This window comes from Centroberyx affinis, unplaced genomic scaffold, assembly GCF_046629955.1.
Source record: "Centroberyx affinis isolate AG114_WGS23_722 - 3 ecotype Tasmania unplaced genomic scaffold, CSIRO-AGI_Caff_v1 ptg004508l_1, whole genome shotgun sequence".
In the NCBI taxonomy this organism is placed as follows: domain Eukaryota; kingdom Metazoa; phylum Chordata; class Actinopteri; order Beryciformes; family Berycidae; genus Centroberyx; species Centroberyx affinis.
Window position 1 is genome coordinate 95,748 of NW_027282155.1, and position 9,253 is coordinate 105,000.

A 9,253-nucleotide genomic window follows, 5' to 3' on the forward strand; every position below is an offset into this window, starting at 1 on the left:
ACACCTGGTAACTACAAACTTGTACACAATAATAACAGCCAGATGTATCCATCTATCTCTCTATCTAGCCTGTCGGCAGTTAGTGGAGTGGCTGAGAGACTTGCAGGCGTGAAAGGTCAGTTAATCGATGGCGCACAATTTGACAAATCCCAGCAACTCTTATCATCCTCACGGGCGTTTAGGGCCGAAAGGAGGACCACCGAGATAAATGCTTAATCCTGACTGCACTGTGAGAGAGAGAAAGAGCGAGAGAGTGAGGACAGACACCGGAGTACTGTGAAACAGATGGGCATGCAGAGAGGTTTGGAGAGAGAGAGAGGGGGTTAGGAGAGCTGGTGAGGGGAGAGCGAGAGAAATGGGAGACAGAAGTAGACGTGGAAGTGGCTCAAAGCAAAAGTGAGTTAGAAGGTGAACATTTGGAAATGATGGATTCTCCTTTCCCCATCGCAATCAGAAAATTGGGGCGTCTGTGGCACTCAAATCATCCAGCATCCTCTTGGTGTTTGGCCTCAAATGTCCGCTTCAGGCTGGACAGGCCGTGTACATGCTTTTTGGGCGGACATAGAAATATTGGTACACTCACAGTTATGGCTGTGCTGCAATGTGTAAAGTTGAGAAAAACCTGAGGAAAACAAAGGTATATGAGTAGTTGAATTCTCCTGTGGCATGTTAGCCAGCCTGCAGCAGTGTGCAACCAAGAGGAAAATGAGCTTTTGTCCACAAGGCTAGCCTCTTTTTTTTTCCTCCAGTTTTTGAGCTGCAGGGGTTTGGAAGGGGGCACAATTTCTATGCCCTTATACCCTTGACAAGGATCGACCCATAGCATGGCACTAGTTGTTTTGTATTGAATTGTAATGTACTTTTCTTTTCTTGTTGTGGCTTCATTGACATTAATCCCATCAAGTCTAATGATCAAAATGGTACCACTGTCACCTAAACATATTTAAGGAATTTGTGTGTGTGTGTGTGTGTGTGTGTTTGGGTGCGCAAGTGGACGCATGGGTGTGAGAGAGCTGCTTGGGCAATCACACAGACAGACGCTCATGTCCTTTCCCTCCATCTCAATACAAGCTCAATGTAATTCGATTGAGATTAGTTGCACTGGCATGACAGCAGATCCCTAGTATTGCCAAAGCACTTAGGAGGCAATGACAGGACCACATTGACGTGTGCTAACACATACACAACACTCTGCAACTGGCCAAGCTTGTAGAGAGAGACACACACACACACACACACACACAAAGGGGAGAATGGAGAGACAGAGTTGTAAGAGTTTATGGCAAAATCTCGGGATGATGAAGTTAAAGAATGGATAGAAAGTGGTCGAAAGAGAGTGAGAATAATTTTATAAAAAAGAATAGAAAAATGATGAAGGGACCTGGATGAAGAGCAGAGCTGAAGCATGACAGAGTGTCGAAAAAGTTGAGAGAAAGCGACTCGAAGAGAGAGAGAGAGAGAGAGAGGGAGAGCGATTGAGAAAGAAATTGAGAAAGAGGGAGAAAGGTGGGAGTGAGTGCGATAGAGACTGAGAGAGAAGGGGTGAGGGACGGGGAGAGGGAAGGAGAGAGATGGAGTGAGCATGGGAGAGAGGGTCGGAGATGGGAGGAGAGAGGGAGAGCGAGAAAGAGAGCGAGGGAGGCAGGGCAAGAGAGGATAAAATGTATAAGAGTGATGTACGAGAAGAGGGGCGAGGGAGAGATTTACTAGAAGAGAGATTAAGTCAACTTGTCCCCGGTCAGTCATTAATCCGATTTAAGAGCAATTAAGGTGAGACTGATTCCTTCCTAGAGAGAACGAAATAGATGGAGAGAGTGAAGAGAGGGAGGTAGAGAGAAAGAAAAGGACAGCAAGAGAGGGGGAGAGAGAGAGAGAGAGATTGAGAGAGAACAGTAGTGATACTGTGGTGAAAAAAGAAAAACAGAGGTGTCTGAACTCTTCAGTTGGGGGTCAAGATAAGACAAACAACCAACAATATAAACACAAAACATTGAAGTATTTCAAAGAATTAAATATTAACTTTCTTAGACTAGAGAGTTATGTATTTTACACAATACTGATGTAATATGAATTTAAATTTTACTACCTTAAGGTGAGGAAACTATTTACAAGTAAACATTGTGTAGGTGGTTTTACCTTCTACTACATCATTGGTGAAGAAAAAGAAGAAGAAGAAGAGAGAGAGAGAGAGAGAGAGAGGACAAACAGAAGTATAAATATAGAAGTTGTTCCTGATTGAGACACCACTGACAGAGGCGTAATGTAAATGAAAACAACTGGGCCCCCAGTCTGTATACTAGAGCTTTGCTACCTGTTGTAAGTTGAATTTCAACACAAAGGTGAAAGTAAAGTGGCCATTTCCCTCTCGTCAACACAAGACAGTGAAGGGCAGAGAGGAGAAAAAGAGAGAGATAGAGAGAGAGAGGGAGAGAGAGAGAGAGAGAAAGAGAGAGGGAGAGAGAGAGAAACAAAGTGGACGTATCTCCAGTGAATAAGAATGAAAAGCACAGAAGCGATGAAGGTAACAAACTCCTCCAGTCCCCGCTGGCTGCATGTGCTCTGTTGTTCCAGATGTGTATCGGGGGTCTGGGGGTCGACAGTGGGGTCCCTCCTGTGCTGTAGCATTTCTGTGTCTATTGGGAGATGGTGGTCCTGATAGCTCCGCCGTCTGACACGTACACAACAGTACATAAATCAAATGCACACATACGCGCACTCACTCCATTTATCTCCCACTCAGCAGCGCCGTGATAGCAGCAGCCAACTCTGCATAGAGTCAGAGAGAGGGAGAGGTTGTGGTCTGTCTTGTTAAGTGGGAAAGTAATGGGTAGCTGTAAAAGGTCTACTGCTTTTGCTGCCATCTCTATTGTTCAGGCCTTTCCAGTGTTTGTGTCTCTTTTGTTTGATATACTTGAACAGTGTATACTACACTCGAGTGTGTCCATAATTGCTCTTCCACATAACTGCAGGACAACAGTGTGTCATTATGTAGCCAGTTAAGGCAAAGAATGGAGCAAATTGAAAACTGAGGTCATAGAATTTGTTGTGCAACATTGCAGGCATCTGAATGGAAATGGGTTCACATGATTTCATTTGACTTACATCAATGTTGAATGCATCTTTTTTTTTAAAAGCAACTCAACTTTTTAAAACCATAGTTACCATTATACTGAAAATTAGTTTATACTTATCTCCTGGTTTTTATTTTTGTATCCCAGCCTTTCTCCCATCAAGACCCTTTCTATATTCTATTCTGCAGCTCATCTATTGCAGTTTCTGTGTACCAATCTGTAGCCCATCACAAGTCCCAGATTGAGAGGCCATTTGGCTGCTGTTGACAGGAGGGAGCAGCTATTGACAGGGCCCTGCCGGGGAGGCGTGTCTCAGGCCCCGCGTCCAAAGCGTTTGTGGCGTTTAATACACTGTAGCAGTGGTCCTCGCAGCCCTCACCCTGCATGCTACTGCCATAGGGATCAATATGCACTGGGTTAGAGAGAAATGGACCATCTGATGCACGCTCAGAGAGGGGGATGAGGGAAAGAGAGAGAGAGTGAAGAGGGGGGTAGCAAGGGATTTAAAGGAAAAAGAGCGGAAAGGGCTTGAAAAAGGGAGATGGCGAGACCAAAAAGGAAGAGAAGAAGAGAGAGGAAATGATTAGAGGCATGGTTTAAAAGACATGGAGGCAGAGTGTAGCCCGGCGCAGAGAAGAAGAGAGATAGATAGCAACAGAGAGAAAGTGGTCAGCGGTTGAAAGAGACATTCAACTGGGAGAGAAAACAGATTGGAGCGAACGGGGATAGACACTGAAAAAGAGGAAGACGCAGACACCAGGGAGGATACACACAGGAAAGGAAAAAAGACATAAGGGAAGAGAGGAGTGGGAGATAGGAAGGGGAAGGGGGGGCTGTAGAGGAAAGGAGGGGGAGAAAAACAGAGGGAGAGAAAGAGAGAGGGGTGCGGGGGTGGGAGGAGGGAGGGAGGGAGGGAGTGGGGGGGGTAAAATTTCCATCAGGTTTTCAATTGGGGCGGATCAATAGTGTATTAGAGCTCACCTTGACCCCGTCTCTCCCCCTTCTCCCCGGCCCAGCACACAGGCCAAGCTACTCTCCCTCACAGCAGGGGATGGAGAGGGGGAGAGATTGCATTACGGCCTCCCTTTCTTGGACCAAAGTGGCAGAAAATGGCACAATAAAAGCGAGAGCGGACAGAGAGAAAGAGGAAAACTAAGTCGAGCCAGGCAGAAACAGAGAAAGTGGGAGACGAGGAGTTAGGGAGTGGAGAGAGCGGACACAGCGGTGTGTGTGTGTGTACGTGTGTGTGTGTTGTTGCGCTCGTCTGGATGGAAGTCTCTCAATGTGGACATGCATGTGTACGTGTGTTTGTGTATTTGTGTGTTTGTGTCAAGAGAACCACACACACGGACAGGGTAGAACTAACACACATCCGCACGAAACACACGCACACATATATGGACACACACACCCATGCAAGCACACGCACACACACACACACACACACACTCGTCTATGGAAATTGTTTAATTGTGCACACACTGACGCACACAGCATACAGACAGTATAACCTTGATGGTGTATTGGAACACACGCAGTGTCCTATAGGTTGTATTTCTGCTGTCTGCTGGGGTCATTGTGTCTGTCGTACACATCTTAGTATGTAGGCCTAACATGCACACACACACACACACACACACACACACACACACACACGTACACAGTGCTGGCAGGACACCCTCCATCACATGAGGACAGCAAGACTTCAAGCCGTTTGAGGAGCGCAGAGGCAGGGGGCAGAGGGAGCACGGGGATGGGAGGGGTGTGGGGGGGGGGGTTGAATGAAAAAAATTGATCCGGGAATTTAGCATTTAGACACAGTTTACAAAGCGATATAGAGGGGAGGCACAGGAGCAGAGGGGACCATGCGGGGGAGGACACTTAACTTTACAATAGGTCAGCTCATGCCCAGTTGACTAACTGTAACCCCGGCATCCTGCCTTGTGCAGCGTACGGCACATAGCCTACCTTCCGAAAATAAACATGAAACACGATTCTCGGGTTCTTGTTCTTTCGCGACGATCCATCTTTGGGTGAGCATGTGATTTAGCTGTTTAGACAGGAGCTTGTTTGTAAAAGCGCAGACCTACTAGCAGCACCATCCTCTCCTCTCTTCCCCACATTTCCTAATGCTGTTCCTATTGTCACCCATCCACACTCCAGCGCACATGCACACGACTCCCGACAACACACAAATGTACACACACACACACACACACACACACACACACACACACACGCACTGTCTCTGCTTCTCTCTCTGTCTCTCACACACACACACACACACAATAACACACAAACTCTGTCCCACTCGCTGAGGGGGAGAAAAGGAAAGAAAAAAGGAGAGAAAAAAGAAATCGATCGCCGGGGATAGCGGTGCACGTCGGAGGATCGTATCTTGTCAAAATAATATATTACCCTCATCCCCGCCTGATCGATGCGGTGGATTAGGGACGGAGGGCTCCCTCTCTCCCCTCCTTTCTCTCCTCCTCTCTCTCCCTCTCTTCCTCCCCGGTGCTCGGTGCAGTTTAATATTTACCTCCGTGAAAGAGCGGCCGCGACGGCTCTCAGCCCTAATTGATTCCGACACATGGGGCTCTGTGCTCAGGCTGCGGATGAGAGAGGGAGGGCCGGCTGGAATGCAGAGGGAGAGAGAGAAAGAAAGAAAAAGGGAAAGAAAGAAAGAGGGGGAAGGAACCGGAGGGGAAGGGAACAGTGTAAACAGCAAAATAGTAGGAAAATGTGATGAATGCATATGCTTAGGATGAGAAAACATTTCATTGGGGGGTAAGACAATAGAGATCTATAGGGAGTAAAAAAAAAGCTGCTGCAGCAAGGAGGGACAGAGTGAGATGAGTTAAAGGGCAAAAGTGAAAAGGCCAAGCTAAAGTCTTCTGTTTAATGAGGTGGATGGATAGAGTTTACAGGGGTGATGGAGAGATAGAGTGACAGATGAACTAAAATAAGGAGGATGGTGGAGGGGGTCAAAGGAAATATAGTTAGAGAGGTGTAATAGGGAAGATGGAGAGAGGAGAGCCGGGGGTGGAGAGGGATGGTGATGTAGGTAGCTCAAATGGAGGGGAGAGGGATGAATGGAATGGATAGGGGAGAGGAAATGAATCAGGAAGAACAAGGGAAACGGGGAGAAGCAGGTGGAAATGGGACAGCATGTGAAAACGGCACTGGGAGAGCAGGAAGAGAAATAGAGGGATGAGGACCGAGGAGAGCAAATGAGAGGGATTAAGAGAGCGACATGAAGATGGATAGAAACGGAGAGGTGAAACATGACAGGTGAAACATAGAGCGCCAATAAAATGCGAGAACGGGGAGAGAGAGAGAAATAGGGGGATGATGGAAAAAAGAGCCAGCGTAGAGGTGACAGAATGATATCGGGTGGGATAGACAGAAAACAGGAGCGATAGTGGAGGGAGAGGAGGGAGGGTGGAGAGGGACCATATTTTCCGTTGAAGGAACTGGCCTGTCATGCTGTTCCGCCAGTGCAGAGCGGCTCTATAAAATACAGGGAGCAGGCGGGTCGCGCCGGGTGACTTATGTGTATATCTAGGCTTTGTCAATATTTCTTTCTGTCTTCCTTCCTCTGTGCTCCCCCTATTGCTCCCTCGCTCCCTCGCTCTCTTATTCTGACTCTGCCTCAATTGCGCTTTCACTCTTTCTCTTTCTTTCGCTCTCTGTGTCTCAGTTTAGTGCTCACCTCTTCTTTCTACACAGCAGCATTGTTCATCTCTGTTCCTGTTTTCTCTGTGAAGTGGGCGCAGATATTCAGGAGGTACACGCTTTCGATGTATGGGCCTTTGAGGACTGGTTCATGAGCCAAGGACTGCTGTGGCACATTGAGTTGAGTACAGTGTGCTTAGTAGACTTACATCCCCCAATGATTCTCCATTATGAGAGAAAACAGGGAGGAGGATGAGCCATGCAGTTAAATTGACTATCACTGATAAGGAGCAGAAACAGAAACATCCCCATTGATGTTCATTTCATAAACTCTGTCTCTGCTCCCAAAAACAGGTAGAGAACCACTGGTGGTGAACTTCTATCTCAGCTAGTCGCAGTTTGTGAATTTCTCTTGGCTTTGGTGTTTGCACACATGTGCATTGACGCATGCATGTGTTTGTGTGTGTGTTTCTGTATGTATGAATGCACATGTGCACAGTGTGTGTACTCCTCTAGTGTTTGCTCCGGTACAGAAACACCGGGTGGTGGGCTGATTTATTCATGTGGTCCCAGGGAGGATTGCACCTCCTCTTCCTCATTTGGCATGGTTTAGTATCCTGAGCACAGGCCTGGGGAGACCTGGGTCTATGGGGGGGCAGACATCCTGCAGATACACTGCCCCAGCCTAGCACTGGCGGACACTAACGAATTACACTGCTCTACATTTCATGTATATTCATTAAGAAAAACATCAAAACTTCTTAGAAGAGTTCTTTCAAGCCAAACATGTAAGGGCGGTGTCGTTTGCCCATCTTCTCTGTCTAGATGTAGTTTTCAATGCTTATTTTAACTGAGGCCTTGACCTGATGTAACTTTTGAACAACCAGTTTCAAGCTCACGGGGGCCGTGAGCTTGAAATATTAACCATTTGTATTGAGAGTAAGTGAGAATAACAATAAGCATGTATCCATTAAAAAATACAGATTGCAGACACACTCACATTATAACCATATCTCAATCAGATAGTAGAACAGCAGTAAAAATACTTGACCCCAACCATAGATATCCAACCATAGCCATAGAAACCATGATATGATTCTACTCTTCAGCCACCATCGTGACTCCATGTCAATCACCGGGGAAACATGAGAGGAAAAGAGATACAGGAGAGAGGAGTTCTACTTGAATGAAACAGAACTTATTTATTTTTACAGAACAAGCCGAAAATTCCCCATCCATCTCCATGACTTCCTCCATCTTCGTTTGATTCTATTTTTTCCTTCCAACCCCTCCATCTCTCTCTCTCTTTTGATCTCTCTCTCTCTTTCTCTCTCGCTCTCCCTGTGTCTGTTCTTTATTTACACCTCTCCCCTGTTCTCCGTGGTGGCTCAGGGAGCGGTAACAGAAGTGTCACTTGTCATTATTGGTCTAATTCAGTAATCCGTCATCGTGCACTCACTGTATGCAGCACATTATACGCCGGCACAGCAGGTGTACTACGCACTGAGGTGGAGATTCGATTTGACACGCACACACAGGCGAGAGGGCCGACGGGGGCCGGGGCAGGCAGGCGCTGTGTGTGTGTGTGTGTGTGTGTGTGTGTGTGTGTGTCTGTGTCTGTGTCTGTGTGCGTTTGTTTGTGCATGTGTGTATAAGAGAGAGAGTGGGAGAGGGAAACGGAGATAGGGAGAGACGGTGAGATTGAATTTTTGTGTGTTTGCGTGTGTGGCTCTGTGTCTGTCTGTCTGTGTGAGTGTGTCTGTCTGCATGTGTGTTGGCGTGTATGTGTGTGTGTGTGTGTGTGTGTGTGTGTGTGTGTGTGTACACATGAGTTTGTGTTGGGGTTTCACTAGAAACAAAGAGGTCCAAGGGCTCTGTCCACTGCAAAGTCACTCACAGAGACTGACCAGAGAGACAGTACAGACAGTAGAGATTGTAGAGACAGTAGAAATAGTAGAAAGAGAGGAGATTGAAGAGACAGTAGAAATACTAGAGATGATAGAGATAGTGGAAGCAGTAGAGAAAGTAAAAAATATATATATATAACATGTACTCTAAAAGTGAATTTGACTCTATATCATGATGGCTTCATGGCATATGGCATATGGCATATATATATATATATATATATATATATATATATATATATATATATATATATATATATATATAAAATTATTATTATTATTATTTTTTAAGTGTATGTGTTCATTTGTGTGCTGAATAGGTTTCATTCCCCTGAGGCCCATGAAACCCATTCAAATCCAAGTATAAATGGACATAAAAAGTTGTCTTCAATCTGAAAACAAGGCAGTTTAAAATTGTGTTTTTCTTAATTCTGGACTTTTTGGAGATTAAAGATTTTCATTCAGTAGCAGTGATATATTCTCTGAGGTAATGGAATGCTCTGGACTATATTGGTTTTTCTGTACTACTATAATAATTATAGACTAGATCAGGAAATAATTATTAATTAATTCAAATATTTACAAAATCAAAGTGATTAA